The following is a 17013-nucleotide window of genomic DNA, read 5'->3' as shown; positions in this document are numbered from 1 at the left end:
GTCGAGACAGTTAACTCAAAACCAAAAATGTCATACTCATTGTGGTGCCAGAGGAAAGGTCAGGGCATCACCAAACCATGAATGTCTGTACAAAATTTAATGGAAATCCATTTAATATTTGTTGAGATATTTCAGTCTGGACCAAAGTGATGAAACAACCGACAGATAGAGCAGCCGACAGACTTACACTGCCATCCCTAGACCAACCAGCACTGCCAAGGCTCGTCTTCTGAAGGCTAAATGTGTGTGTGGTCTCTCCAGACAGGGCCTGCCGCCCACTCCCCTGACACTCGGGTGAGATATGAAGAGAGACAGAGTGCTGCAGAGGAAATATCTGTGTTGACATGCTGAAAAACACACTGTCTTCCTCCCTTTTCCCTTTCCTTTCCTCCTCCTCACTTCTCTAACTCTCTCCACCATCTGCTCCCCACCTTTCTACTTTACTTCTCTCTTAGGAAAGGACCTTTAACCACATGAAAATAGATGGTATTTCATCTTTATCTGAATGTGTATGTGTAAATGGAGCATGCTACATCACTGCAGCAGGTTGGTTCACATTGTGGGAGCTTAAATAACTTTGCTCAGCAGTACTTCATCAGTATTAGTCAACCCAACCCCATCGTCTGAATAGTCTGAGTTCAGGTCTGAGTGACCTGAAATACAGTAGCTGAGTGTTTAATTTCGAAGATTAAGATGGCCTCTTCTCATACAGATTTCCTCATGCCCATGAAATGTTAAATACTGGCAGCCAGCCCAGTTTCACTCATCTAAAAGATTCCATGGGCAGCGAAACACCTTTCATTTCAGTGTTTTCTGTGATAATTCAAGGTCATTTACTCTCCAGGTTAACTGTTTGATCTCTGTGCAGGAGGTGACATTGAAACTGCTTCCTTTGGTACAGAGAGCATGACAAATGTTCAGTTTCAAGGCCTTGGCCATATAGTTAGTAATGGTTTGTGCTGGGCTAGAGTACAAGGTGCTGGGAGGAAAGTATTCTCTCGTTCCTGAAGAGGAGGAGGAGGAGGAGGAGGAGAAACTACTGATTTGGATCCCAGCTTGAAAAACTGAAGAATCCCTGACTTGCAGTATTGCAGATGGCCAAACAGCAGGTTCAGTGACTGTTATTGTTTACACTTTGAAAACTGAAAGAAAAGAAAGTTTTTTGTGGAGTTTCAGGGATTCAGATCTTTTACTTCCGTAAATATTGCAATAATATTTAAAAAATAAAAAATAAAATATCAAAAGTAAAGTTAATCGTTAGGCAACAGAAAGGCCAAGTCAGTGTTATATTGTGACTGTTGTTATTATTATATTATTATTGAATTATATTATTAGTAGTAGTAGTAGTAGTAGTACTAGTATTAGTATTAGTAGTAGTATCAGTATTATTAGTATTATTAGGGCTGTGCAATATGACTAAAACTCATATCCCAATAACAATATATATCACAATATAGCAAAGCAAAACACAGTAGAGACTCTCACACACTAAAATGAAACAAGTGCACATAAATAATGTAAATAACATAAATAAACATAGTCTCTCCTGCTTTTTGCTGTCATTTATGGTTGCGCTCTCTGCGGTTCATCGCGGGCAGGGCTATGTTTGTGCTGCACACAGCGTACTCGAGATGACGACAACTACACTCGTAACATTACTGTTACCAAATTACGAAAAATACTCCCGTAAAGAGTGTGATTTGTGACACAACAAAATAAATGATAGAGCATAATATGAAATGATAGATGTTTTTCTATCGTCACACGATATATATATTGTCATATCACACAGCTTAATTGCTGTGTGAGAAATAATTCAATGGTGTAGCTAGGTTTTGCCACAGTGTTTTTTAGCAGAGGTGGGCCCTTTGCCTCAAATAAAGACCAATTAATAATTGATTCATTGCAACATTAACCTTCAAGGAAAAAGAGAAAGTATGTCATTTCACAAATTAAATAAAACATATTAAATGAGTTACTTTATGAGTTATTGTTCAGACCATCATCTGCTAACTAAAAGGGTCACAAGATGAGATGCATAAGGATATTGGTGGCTTACCATCTATGCTAAACAATTTCCAGGAGAAAAGTAGACTTCGTCATAGGAAGAAAAGAACAGATGTTACTTATTACATTAACAAAGGCTATATTCAACTGTCCCAGTAAGCAATGACAGTGTGACAGTTTGCATGTATAATACCAGAATCCTGAAACTGAAGCAGCTAAATGGAATTCAACCATCATTCATTTTATTATTCACACCTGTGCTTTCCCTTCTGTGACATGTCAAAATGTCTTCAGTCTTCAGAAAAAGGCATTTGTACTGTGTCTTCTTAGGTTGTTTAATATGCATCATATTTTGACAATTACAGGTTTTGTATTGACAATCTTAACCTGCAAAGCAACTAGTACTTGAGCCTTTCAAAATGAATATAATGGAGTAAAAAGTACAACATTTCCCTCTAAAATGTTTTGGAATCGAAGTATAATAGAGCATTAAATAGAAGTTCTAAAGATAAGTACAAATGCCTAAAAATTGAACTTAAAAGGGACATATTATGCTTGTTGTGATGTCATTCATATACTGTCATGATGTCAGACATCCACGTTAAACAAGTTTAAAGCTCCAAGACTTGAGGTGAACATTAAATGCTTCCTGTAAGACAAAAAGCCCAGGTTTTAGCCTGCCCTGAACGCTTCATTTGCAATGTTTTTTTTGTTTTTTTTTAACTTTATCAATGAGATGACAACTCATCATGCATGTCCTTAATTGCATGGAACAGATACAGTATCCTATTATATCTGTCAAAACATTTAGTTTAGAGTCAGCTGGTTTTAATAGCCATCCTTAGAGCAGGACTGTGGTTTGCAGAATATACGGCAGGTGGGTACACTTCCTGTGGGAGCACTGTCAGCAGAAGCAGCAGCAGTATTGGCCACTGTCAGAGTTAGGAGTCTACCAGCAACTTTTGTTAAATCAGATGTGATGGCTGAACTGTCAGCCATTGGCGTCTAGGGCCAAACTTCGCAGCCACTTTTGTGTCTCGCTAAACGAGCAGTCAGTCAGACTGTCCTCACTTCCTACTTCACTTTAACACCCTGATGCAGAGCAAACTGCTTTCTGGTCAATTTGGAAAGTTTGGTTGAGTGTGTTCATGGGTTTGTGATTTACTCGTTTGCTTTTATTGACTCTGCAATATTCGGCTTCTTGGCAAGCATCTTCGTGTTTTAACTGTCAGCTCCACAAAAGAGAAAATTAGTTTTACCCTTGTGTTTCAGAGGTGTACTTTACTGGTTCACTAACTGAGATGAACAGAGGTCAAACTTGAAATTTTGTTGATGAATAGTGATCTACTGTCTGCAAATCCTGACTTAAAATTAACTGTCATCATTGACTGTCCTCTCCAGTTATACAGTCTGTGTACTCAATCAGCTGCCAGGTGACTGAGTACACCTAGCTAAAACCAATGCTGTCTAATGCAGCAGAAGACTTTATGGTCATTTTGGAGGCTGTAGTTTGTTATACTGCTGAACTGTAGTGCATTTTACTGAGGTGTTTCTAGTATTTTGTCGACCCTCATTTAAATCAACGATTGTAAACCAAATATTGTTTTTGACTGCATTAGTTTTAGATAGCTAGACCTAATAAACTGGCAACTGAGCAATTTTTGTGATGCATTTGACTGTAACATATATTTTGCTGTCGGGAGAAACAAAATATGTCTCATGATAAATATTATTATCAATTATTCTGACAATTATTTTTTGAGGTATTTGCTTAAACATTCAGTCAAGTTTAGTTAAGTGTCATAAATAATTAAATAATAATAATTAAATGCCATCACAAGTTTCCAAGATGATGTATTTAAATTCAATTTGTTTTGTTTGACCAAAAGTCCAAAACTAAAAAGGTATTACATTTATAATGACATAAATCAGAAAGGAGTGAATCCTCACATTTTAGAGGCTGACAGCAGTGTTTCCCCCTGGTTAACTGCTTTCAGGTGGTGGGGCGGGCCCAAAGCTAACTTTGGGGCTAACCCCCTTCACTTTTCCAGCAGTTGGGAAAACAACAGACAAGACTTTTCTAGGTCTTGAGAAGCTGCAGCATTTATTAAATGACACACTGTATTCTGTACTGTACATTTACTGCCAGACTGACAACTTACTGCTAACCTTTTCCTCTACTCCGCTCACATTCACCATCACTTTTCTGCCGCTCACTCAACCACACACTCTCTACGCACACACATTACGCACTGCTTTATTCCTCAATGAAGCTATGCTATTATTATATAAGTACCTTTCACATACATGTCCTTTGATGAAAGAGGAGAGGGAGGATGACTCAAAACAATTCCATGGTAACGTAGGTTGTTATCATGCTCGCACAGTGTGCAAGTGAAAATCATGAGTAGCCCATTGATATTAATAATTGTGTGAAATTTTTACAGCAGCACTTATAGCAATGGTGTGCTACTGCAGAATGAATACAGGAGAAACACTGGACAGTGACTGACTGGCACTCACTGGCATTTTCGCTTCATAAACGACTGAAACAATTAATCGGTTGTCAAGATGGTTGTCAGCTAATACGTCATGACAAAAGTCAGAGGATATAGTGTGTATTGCATATCAAGGAGATGTTGATTTTATTGTGACTTACTCTGCATGCAACAAGTCCTCATACATAACCAGCAAAATAGGTCATTTGTCATTGCCTTCCAAAACAGCTCATGAGTGTTTTCTGATCTAGTGCCACACATTCACTGTTGGAAGGAGACAGGATGCAAACCGCAGTCTTCAGTGTCAAAGTCGTACACTCAACCACCCACCCCAACCGCCTCTCTATGAGGTTTTGTGGCGCCACAACAACATTATGCTACATCCACTTTTACTTCTGAGAGGGGACAGTCATTATTGGCATGACCACAAGAAGTGGCTTGTCAGGAAAATGTACAAGCACAATTGACAAATGATGCTGTTGTTTTTCTGGGAAGGACAGTCTCTCGCTTGTATCTGCATATGTGGTTCCCTCTTGGCATGTCTGTTTTGATAACCAAGTAGAGATGAGCGTGTTTTCTTACTGTTAACTGAGTCTAGGTCATGGTTCAAACCCTCATCTCTCTCATCTCTCTCTCTGACACACATACTTCACTGAGATTGGATAAAGTGTATTCTATGACACAGTGAAGATGACTACAAATGCACAAAAATTGTTCATATTTGATTTGGCCTCTCATGGGCGCCGGCCTCCTCCAAAGAGGAGAAGTGGTTTGGTGACCAGGCAGACGACACTTTAAATCCCCACAGTCAGAATAAACTGTGGGAGTACTGGCTGAGAGGTAATCCACTCTCCTGAAGTGCTCTTCAGCAAAGCATTTTGCCAAAAAAAAAAAAAAAAATTCTAGCAGAGTGACAGTAGACGACTGCAGTTGCATGCAGCTCAGCTTGTGGGTGTGAGTGATGCAAGTGGATGCATGTGAGGCTCGGTTTTTCTGAAAAGAACAGCCCGTCTTTCTGTACTGCAGCAGCTTATGATTACATGCTACACCGTTTTGTAATTTCATGAGTCACACAATGCTGTGTATGCCTACTGTAAATCACTTTGACTTTCCATCATTTGGCTGCTGTAACAATGGGTTTTAGTATTATGGGGGTGTCTGTTTTTGTAATAACGATACATTACAGTGGATGAATAGACAGAGGTAATGTAAGTGTGTGTGAAAGAAGGAGAGAGAAAACAGTGAACCGAGAAAGAGAGTATGTATGTGTGTCAAAAAGAGAGAGAGAGAGAGAGAGAGAGAGGGAGAGACAGACAGAAAGCGCCCCTCCATCTCTTGAGCCTTACGTAGCGTTGTGTTTGCCAATCTCTGCTTGTTTGTGTGTGTATGTATGTGTGTGTGTGAAGTGAGATATGGCAACAGTGCCATCTAGTGCACGCACTTATTTTTCAGACTATTGTTTAGCTGTGTCCACCGTGTTTAACAGCTCACAGTGGAAACACGCAGACAGGATCACATGTGATAAACATCATGAGTCAGATTCAACTCAACCTCAACTATCTGTGTGTGTGTGTGTGCGCTTCATTTCTACTGGTTTTGTCTCCCTGACTAAAAACAAAACATCCATTCTTAGTGTGTTATGCAGATGCATCTGCAGATACTTGAAACTTGCTTAAGATGGGTAATCCATCACAACGACATTTAATCAGCCTTATTTTTTTATATCCAAGTTACATTATCGTTGCATGCAACTGCAGCTGTGAGCAGAAACTGTTTATCAGCTGTCGTCCTTGGTGCGTTCAAGGATGCTCAGACACATGACATTTACTATAGTAGTCAGCTGCTGGCCAGTATCTTTTATAATAAATATAATGAATAATAAATTCTTGTTTTGTGTGATTTTCTGACAGTGAAGCTCATTAAATAAAATTCTTTTTGGCATCAGACCTTTGAATCTCTTTCCCATAAGATAGTATAGGAATCCATTACGCTGTCATGATATCCAAGGGCACTTATAGTTTTATATTAACATTGTATTAATATGCTTTCATTTATTTCCTTTAATTTGTTCCCTTGGGACATCCCTGTGTGTCATTTTGTTTTCTACCTATTGGAAAATCAAAACTAATGGTGCTCTTGTGTACCATCACTCATCATGAGACTCAAGGGATCAGACTGTCGGGTATTGTGACAACAGAGTCTACATAGAGCAACTAAATGAGAAGAGGGATCAGAGAATGGATGGATATTGGGTAAGGGGATGGATGAGGAAGGGAGAGGTAAGTTTTAATGGTTGAGAAGGAGTGAAGGGAGGGTAGGCTGAGAAATCTGAGACTATTAGGAGAGGCTGAGTTAACCACATTCAGTATGAGTAAGACTAACAAGACGTGTGCTTCTTGCTTCTTTTTTTTTTTTGGTGCACACTGTCCACAAATGTGCAATATTTTCTCCCAGCTCACCATTAACTTCTTTTTTCCAATGGAGGAATGACAGAAAAAGTTTGAGAACCACTGACTCAAACAATGAATCACTTATAAAAATTGTTGCTGATTAATTCTCTGTCCATCGACAGTCAGCTAACGGTTTCAGCTCTAGATGACTGAATATGTAGGAGGTCCGGTAAGGAAGGATGGTAGGCTTAGGCAGTATCTATTTTTGCAAACCTTCATACTTTCCTGACATAAAAAAAAATGTATAAGTTGAGCTGCTGGTAGATTGAAGTCATTGTAGCATATATGATATTATCTAGCCTACAATACTGTGTGCCTACTTAGAGAAGTCTTGCTGGATTTATATACTTATGGCCCATAGAATAATGAACAGATAGGAAATAAGCGTCCTTCTTCCCTTCTTCTAGATTCTTGCTTGAGGACCCGATGACACTTGTTGTTGCGGCGGCCACCAACACATAAGTGGGCTGAACGGAGACAATGCAGCTGTCTTAGCTCTGTTTTTGGACTCTATCAATTCCTGAGGGAAATATTTGGCTCTTCAGTCGCTAAATGCTCTCTTGTGTTTACCAGATAGTCACTAACTGTATCTGTTTGCTGTTGAGCAGGGTCGGAAAGCTAAACAATGAGCTGAAACTCACTATGAAGCTTTGTAAAGCCAAGAGGAGCTGCAGAGTCATTGATAATTCTCTGTAGGTTCATCATTACGAGTGACGCTTCTCACATAAATTTGATACATTGCTATTATGAAAAATATCGTCAAATAAAAAAGCAAGTAGGCTTGATGAGTGATTACAGGTGAAGTTGAGATAGTTGGCCTTTACTTTTGTTCAAGTGCCCTATATCACCCCCAAATCCTCCAAACCTTACTCTGAACTATGCAGAGTCTCAAAACATCACAATTTGATCCAAATGCTGCTCAAAGAACTTCTTCTTTCATGCACAATGAAACCAATAAGGCAAATAGAGTGTTATTCAGTTGAAGCCATTTAGATGAGTAACCCCATGTACATGACAGTAAGTCCTGGTCCTGCACTTCTAAAATTTACATTTTAAAGGCTCATTATTATGATTTTGTATTTCTCTGTAATGTAGCACAGTGTTGACAATGTTACTTATAACATCTTTCTCAGCTCTGGAACTCAAACTATTTTCTGATGCCCCCAAAAAAATATACATTTAAATAATTAAATTAATATCATAAACGTGTGGCAACTAGACGACTGACAGCTAATCTTTGGTCTGGGGCAGCTGTAGTACAGTCATGCTCTCTTGGCCGCTGAGCAGCCGGAGCACTTGAAGGTCAAGTGCCCGGCCCAGAGGTACTTGAGTAGCGGTCGGGAGGGCAAAGATGGTTATTCTCACATTCTGTACAAAATTCACCGACTGGTCCAAAGGTTTTAGCCACTGTGGATTTCTCTGCCCATCAGGCTACAGAGGCCAGACTAACAAGTCCGATACTTGAGGTCACACTTTATTTGGATTGTCCAATACAGATAGTCATCCTACTAACTAGAAACTACAGTGTGCCAGTCATAAACAGTTGACTTTCTAATTATGTGAAAAGTGTTTTGAGTGTCTGAGGTTAATCTTAAGGTTGAGTTTAGGGTTAAAAGCAAGGGAAAGATTAAGATTGGGGTAAAGTTAGGATCAGCAGTAAGCAAATATTTGCTTGTGTATCAGCAATGGACTATCTGAGTGTTATCCCATTTTTGTCACTTTTTACAGTCTAGTAAAGTGGTAAATGGACTGCATTTATATAGCACATTTCTTGTCTTTTCCGATCACTCAAAGCGCTTTACACTACACACCACATTCACCCCTTCACACACACTATCATACGCCAATGGCAGAGGCTGCTGCAAGGTGCCTGCTCATCAGGAGGAGTTTCTAATCACTGACACACACACTCAGCACAGCCTTCGGAAGCAATCTGGGGTTCAGTATCTCGCCCAAGGACACTTCGACTTGCGGATCGGGCCAGGGATTGAACCGCCGATCTTCCGATTAGTGCACGACCCGCTCCACCTCCTGAGCCAGAATGCAGTCAGTCCTAGTATTACAAAACAAGATGTTTGGATTTGGTTGCTGACATTCTGAATCGAGGAGCAGTGCGTGTATAAGTGCGTATCCTGTAGTAGTGGGCAGAACTTGCTCAGCTCTGCCTCTTCATGGAGATCTATTTCAATGCCTTCACTTACAAAAAATTAGTGTTTCAGGTGCTGCAGTCATTTGTGTTTTTGGAATATAATCTTATAAATATGCTGATAGCTTTTCCTCTCCAAAATCTTCTGCAGTGTGTGTGTGTGTTTCTGAGATGAATAGAGTCTAAGATGAGGAGAGGGTCATCAGCAGTGCTTATGTTTACCATCCTCATCCCCAAAGACACACACACATACACATGGGCTAGCTCTCTCTCACACACACACACACACACACACACACACACACACACACACACACACACACACACACACACACACACAAACACAAACACATTTTGTCTGCAGGGCCTTTTCCCTTCACAACACTGGTTGCCGACAGCAACATGCCCTGAGCTGATAAACTTTATCAACCGACACACACCTGTTCCTGTGTACAACCACACACATGCACATAGCTCCACATAGGCACGCTTCTTGCTTTGCTCTTCTCACAAGGTAGACACCTGCTAGTGTGTGTATGTGTATGTGTGTGTGTGCGCGCGTGTATGTTTGTGTCTGCGTTAGTGTGGAAACCGTGTAAATGATGTTAGGGGGCCTGAGGTGACAACAATACACTCCTGGCTTGAGTACACGACACACATCATTGCACACTCACAAACACACAATCACAAACACTTAAGCTACACACAAAAACATGAACATACACACACAGGCAAACACACACACAAGAATAAAAACACACACACGGTGAATTCAAATAACATTTACACGTCTCTTTAGAGATTGTCATTATCACTGCTTTCCCACCATGCAAATATGTGTGACTGTTTGTCTTATTGTGTGTGTGTGTGTCGCTTGCCCTGTCTCCTCTTCAAACTGTGCCTGTGTGTGTGTGTGTGTATTTGCATGCGTATGCACACTGTATGCAATGCTGATCATTATTATGGCTGGGTAGACCAAACCTCAAAACACCAACCAAAATACGTCATCAAGTAAAGAGTATTAAGTATTAAGTTGGCATCTAATCAGGAAACTTAAGGCTTTATTTTATTCAGGCAATTTTCTATATGTAACACTGATAGATTAAGCAGTTTGGCTTATTTTGTTTAATGAAAAAAAGAGTTAAAACATGTTTATATCCACTGCACTAAGGTATCGAAAAAGTAGTTTGTTGTCTTTACCAAAAGTCAGGTGTGATATTGGTACCGATATTGAAAATTGTCTATAGTCAGAATAGTTAGAAATATTTAGTACCGCAGTACTTAACACCTGATCCTAAATATAATGAGTAACATATCAGTTATAAAACTCAAAAAAGCTATTCACGTTATTCAGTAGATATTTAGAAAACATCCTAATAAACATATAATGCAGTGGTTTCTTTGGTGGACAGCAGATATTATGTTTTAAAAAAGTAGGCGAGAACATTCAGATGAAAACTAAAACAAAGCGTTGAACAGACTGACACAGACTGAGTAACAATGTAAAACAACAGTGAAATCAAACACCATTTATATACGACATGCTGCCCACAACTCCGCGACCCGAAAGCGCCCAACTCAGAGTGTGTGGACGATCCATCTGTCAGTCTGCTGCTGCGCTCTACTGCTGCGTGATGGATGCAGGAGGAAGTCTGTACATGCTGCTTTGAAAATAGCTTGTACTTAGTTTCTCAAAAAAAAGGGAAAAGAAGTCATTTTTTAATTTAGGATTGAGGTACCCTGTTAATAAAACAATCTTTTCTGCTGAGGAAGACTGTTCACTACAATCAAAAGCTCCAGAACAGCTACTAAATGGACCTGGTTGTGAGGTTGTTTTCGTCAATAAGAAGATCAAGTAATGGTTTTAAATCTTAATATTCTAAATAGCTCCATTACAGCTCAACCTTGTGTGTGTTTATGTGCGTGAGAGCAAGACTGAAACATTATAATACTGGATGTTATGCTCATAATGTTAAAAAATTTACACTTAATTTCATAATCCATAAACACTACTACATGTCAACAGATCACTTTTGTTTTCCTGATCCATAATGATTTTGTTGAAACATTTCAATATTTTTCTGTAGTTTTACAGTAAGAAAAAAGGCAACATGTAGACGAGATCAATTAATCTGCAAATTATTTTCTTGATTAATCAATTGAGCATTTGATCTATAAAATGTCAGAAAATAGTGAAAATAGCCTCTCACAACTTCCCAGAGTCCAGGCATCTTTAATTTGTTTATTCTGTCAAAACAAAACAGTCAAAAACTCCAAAATATTGTTTTATCTATCATATTATCAGAGAAGACTTTTTTAAAACTTGTAAATGAATTTCTGACACTTTTGCTTAAAAAATTATTTAAATGAATAATCAATTATTAAAACTGTTTCGCATTTATTTTTTGTCAATCATTTCTTATAATTTTCTTTGGGTGGGTGGGGGGGGGGGGGAATAAAAAAAAAACATCATCCAATGATTTTCACCAAGTCTTTGTGTCAGTCAGTAACGTTGCGATGATGAACGCCAGTCACACTGCTTTTGTCACTCTGTCAGCCTCTCTGTCAGTCACTCTGTCAATGTCAACTAGCTAGCTAGCTCCGCAAGGAGGGAAAACCAGCATCAATCAAGCTCTGTCAGCGGCAGGGCCCATTACTTTAGAGGGATTATGATATCAGAGATCATAGGCCTATGGGCTAACAAACCAAGAGACAAATAAATGTTGAACTCTTGAAAAAGTGCTTCCATTAACGCCTCATTCAGCTCATCTAACTGTGCAAATATTTGCAGTCATAAAGCCTATTGTTTCTGAATTTAAAGTACTTGCACGCAACAAGAATATCGGGGGATCTTGATGGTTTTTATCTAAACACACACACACACAAAGTTGTGGCCTTGAGGAAGGCATTAAGGCATTATGAGTGTGTATTATGGATTCAAACAGAAATTAAATGGAAAATAAAGGAAGAGGTTACGAGCAGAATGGCATTTATTCAGCGTGGATTGTGTTCATTTCAAATTATGTCAGTGCATCAAGGTGCCATCCCGCCCGATGCCAGTTTGTAGTCTAGCTGTGACATGGAAACGCAAATACAGACACAAACACACATATGCATGCATATAAAAACCTCCCTGCATTCACGCACACCTCTTTAAGTCATTCTTTCTCTCTCACAGTGCCACAGTGACCCTGACTGGTGGAAAAGCGGTACTGCAGTGCTGGGAGGCGTGACTGGCATACGGTGTGTGCATATGTGTGTGCATGCGTCTGTATGTGTGTGTGTGTGTGTGTGTGTGTGTGTGTGTGTGTGTACTGTAATTACTACAGAAGATAAATCTTGTTAATGAAACAGACGGAAAGAAGAGGACTCTGGAGAGGGAAAGGAGGAGCAAGAAGAAGAGAGATGAGGGGAGGAAGGGAAAAGGGGAGGAGGTGGAGACAGAAAGCAAAAAGGAAGGAAGGGTAGAAAAAGGGGATAAAAATGAAAGAATATGAAGGGTGAGAGAAGAAACGATGGAGAGGAGACAGGTCTCAGGGGAATAGAGTAAGGGGGGAAAGTTGACTGTCACGTTTTGTTTCATTGCATTATATATCAGTATTGAGAGAGTGATGCAGAGGAACAGAGGAGGAAGGCGTGGATGGCAGGGTGAGAGAAGGATGGAGAGAGAGAGAGAGAGAGAGAGACAAGTGAGTGCAGACATAGAGAGGAGGAGACGAATGAGGAAAGGAAAAACGCAACCTGGAGAAGCTCCATTTTCCTAAGAAAATATGCATGTGAGTGCGCTCGCTGAGTTTAAAGTGCTGGAGTGTAACCGGTCATGCATATTAATACGAACAGAGTGTGTTAGATGTCTATTGGAAGGACACTGAATTAGTGTACAAAGCCTGTAAGACACATAAGGTATAACAGCCTGCGAGGAGTAGACATGTGTATGTGCAGGTGTTTCTGTATTTGGGAGATGAATAGGGGCATGAGTAGACGAGAAAGTGGAGACACTGGACAAAAAAACCCCAATAAAATCAGATAAGAAAGCTTCATCCTCCTGGAGTGGGCCTTAAGCCTCTTTCACACATTGTTCCTGGTAAATTACTGGGTTAACCTCTCAGGCACCACTATTGATTTTCACTAGTCACACATGCAGCTACATTGAGGAACTATTCCAGCTTGCGCCTTTTCACGCATGCAATGGCAATGCTGAAATAGATGGGGCAAGGTACAGTCCAGCAGATGGCGGTAATGCAACACTTATGGATGCCAACCGCCATAAAACTCAACAGAAGAAGAAGCCGAAGAAGAAGAAGAAGAAGAAGAAGCCACAACGGAAAACGTCGCTTATCATTGTCAGGAACACGACAGGCAAGGAGCACCTTATTTTTTTTCCTCACCTGCATTCTGCGAAGACCCGCTCTATTCTGCTTCTGATTGGCAGGTACTCGTTGCCGTCATTGGTTGGGTTGATTAGGTGTATGCATGAGGAGAGCCAATCAGAGGCAGAGCAGGGGTGGGTCTTCACAGAATGCGGGTGGGAAAATAAATTACGTGCGAGGAGCTGTTTTTGTCCGGCGCCAATGTGCTTGTAATGTATTTAATATTCAACAAGTTTGCGAGACACCTGCAAAAGCAGTGGCAAGGCAACTGTAAACAAGTCGGGGATTCAAATACGTCTTCAGCTAACTCTTGTCATTGGTTTGCTCGCTCCACATGAAAGCGTCTTTCACCAGACAGATGTGACCCTTTACATGCTTGTCCCTGCAATGTTACTGTTTACATTCACAACACAGCTGAACTGGCATTTTTCCAGAAATGTTACCAGGTCTTGAGGTGGGAAATTGGCGGTACAGATTTCCCTGAATATCGATCCCTGCTTCCATTCATACATGACCCCATTCAGGAAATGTTCCTGAACATTTCAGGGATAGACTGCATGTGTGAAAGGGGCTTTAGTAACTGACAGCGACAGACTGCATCCCTGGACTTTGACCCAGAGCAGCCGAACACAACTGCCACATGAGTACTACATTGTCCTTGGAAGGACTGTTTCGATAGCCTAACTTCACATCAAAATATAGATTTAAATTAAGCTTAAATCAGATTAAGGTTGTTTTTTAGGATAACTGGAGGCATATATTGTATAAGATATCTCTTTCAGACCATTTATTCACTGTAATGTAGCCGGAGGGGAAAATGTGAAGAAGCCTATCTAAAAACCAACAAAAGCACAAGCAAGTTTTACACATCTCCAAGATGTACAGACAGGGCTGAGGATGCAGAGGTCATGTCATCTACATTTTCTTTTTGGTAATTTGGGGAGCTGAAGTGTACAGTTTACATTTAAGAACTTAAAGTTTTCTCCAAATTCCCAGAGTGCAATTAAAAACTAGCGATAGAGCCTTCAGTGTTTACGCACCTAAAACTTGGAGCATCTAACCTGCTGAACTGAGATTTGCATGAATGCTATTTTCTCATTTTCTTTTTTATTTAATTTAGCTTTTAATTAATGTTGTGCGTGTATGTATAGGTGTTTATATATGCATGCCTAAAGGATCAAAGTTGAATACTTTTTAACAGTTGATGCTGATACTTTTGTGCTTAGACATATGACCTCTGCAGTATTTCTAATATTCTGGTAACCCCTGATGGTGCTGGTTTACAAGTACAGTTAACCTTTTTAGATCTGAAGTACTCTCTAAGACACAGATCCTATATCAAAGCTTGCAACTAGTAGATGGATTATAGGCGACAGAGTATTATTCAAATTCAAAGGAAACAATGCATATACTGTGTCCTTTGAATTTGAATATAACATCTACATATATCTACATAACTAACAGTATATGTGTGTCTACTCTATCTAAAAACGTATAGAGATTGTACCGCAAAGCTTTTTCCTATCTCAGATACAAATACAAACCAGTGCTGGACTACAACAACACAACACTCAGTAACAGGTTACATTTAAAGATTTACCTTCACGTCAATGCATGTATCAGATACATGACTTACACCCCTCCTGTTTTAGGGATGCAAAAGGAGCCGACAATACTACTTTGCAAGTTACTTATTAAAGCTAATTCCTCAGGACCAATTAAAAACAAAAGCAAGCATAAAACAGACAGCAAGCAACCCCGAGACCTCTCTACACAGACTACAAACAATCATAATTCACACAAAGCAGTGACCTGACAACTGAAAGGGTCGCAGATGCCAAATTACTTACCTTTTTAATTTAATTACCCTACCAGGCTCAGTCTGTGTCTTTGTTGGCGACACACAGTGGAAAAAGCCCAACAAGCAGTTAGATTTTGCCTATTATAAGCTATTTAATCACATCAGCAGCTGTATAGTAAGTTTAGTTCATACAGAAAGTGAGTGAAAGGAAGAGGAGAAGGAGAAGGGGATGTGTTTGCCTCACCTACCAGTATTTGAAGAAGGCTGTTGCTGCACTTCCCGGCGGGTAAGTGTCCAATAATTAGCTTACGTCAAATAATTTCCCTCTGGACTTGAGTTCTTCCTCCTTAGATGATTCTGTTGATATTTCTGTTGGAGACTGTCCAACTCTCTCCTGCCCGTGTAGCCCAACAAAATCATCTTCTTTTTCTTGGGCTGAGGTCCAATTTCGAAATAAGCCCGAAATAAATAAATCCACAAACATCTCAGTCAGACATTTTGCGCGGTCGTTTTCGACCAAACACAACACACCAGAAATCCGCCCTGCATCGCCGCTAACGGCCGTTAAAGTTAGCTTTAGCTAGTTAGTTAGCCTATTAGCTTCGTTAGCTAACATCAGTACTGGAAAACTTGCCAACTGTCCCGGTTGATTTATTTGAATGACGTTGATAACTTTTGTGGGTTTGTTAGCCTCCCTTAACTGTTTTTTCCAGGGCCCAGTTGCATTCACGTTACTCTTTATTCATATTTGCTACTAACTAGTTAAATTACAAGTTAAGACACCTTCACCTGTCCTCATCAATCACCGTTTGATCCAGAGGAGCGCTGTTTCACCCATTTGAAGAATGATAACTAGGAAAGACATGGCCACGACAATACTAAATATAATATGACAAAGAAAAGGGTAGAAACCCATATTTAGCATTTATAAGCAGTATACAAACATTACATACAAAGACAGTGGTTTGTAACAAACATTAATGCAGTTAGGCTATGTTAAATTGGAGATATAAGGGCATTTTAAGTGTTTAGTATTTGTCAGCTATAAACTTCTCCTGTGAATACATAGGCTGCAACCAATGATTATTTCATTATTGATTAATTATTTTCTCAATTAATCAATTAATTGTTTTGTCTATAAAATGTCAGAAAGTTATGATTTTCTTATGATGTCTTTAAATGTCTTGTTTTGTCTGATCGACAGTCCAAAATTCAGAGATACACAGTTTACTATCATGTTTGACACCGTTAGGAATCAAACAGCAACGCACATGGATAAAGGTTTGTGTGTCCATGTGCCTTCTGTTTTGTTTTTGTGGGTTTTTTTCCCAAAAGGTTGGTTTTCATTTACCCCTCCTCCCAAAAAAATGCAAAAAAGAACAAAGCAGTTGTGATTAATAATTAAATTAGGCCATCAAAAGAGGTCAACAGGATAGAACTGAACTCAAAATACAGCACATCGCACTGCATAATTTAACTGACCACAACAGGGACAAAACTGACCTAACTAATGACACATGAGGTGAACATATATACTGGCTGACCAAACCATTTAAGGCTAAATTTTAGGCTAACTAAAGTAACTATGAAAAAACACTACATAGACAATGTGCTTCTAACTCAATATTAACTAATAAAGATCTAGACACAATAACTATATTAAACTCACAATATTAACTGCAGAATTCACAAACAACAGGCTCTCCCCCCAAATCCCCCTTGCTGTTGCAGGAGGTTGGTA

The 17013-nt window shown here is 39.5% G+C and overlaps 1 long non-coding RNA gene across 1 annotated transcript in view; it reads right to left on the bottom strand.

Moving 5' to 3' along the window:
- LOC122969610 overlaps positions 1 to 16292 on the bottom strand; it is a 77681-nt gene extending 61389 nt beyond the window's left edge. Inside the window, exon 1 of the long non-coding RNA XR_006399061.1 lies at positions 15521 to 16292. This is a non-coding gene — a long non-coding RNA (uncharacterized LOC122969610). The remainder of the gene's footprint in view (positions 1 to 15520) is intronic.
- Between the last annotated feature and the right edge of the window lie 721 nt (positions 16293 to 17013).

Source organism: Thunnus albacares, chromosome 19 (assembly GCF_914725855.1).
Source record: "Thunnus albacares chromosome 19, fThuAlb1.1, whole genome shotgun sequence".
Taxonomy (NCBI): Eukaryota; Metazoa; Chordata; class Actinopteri; order Scombriformes; family Scombridae; genus Thunnus; species Thunnus albacares.
This window is presented reverse-complemented; position numbering and strand designations above follow the sequence as displayed.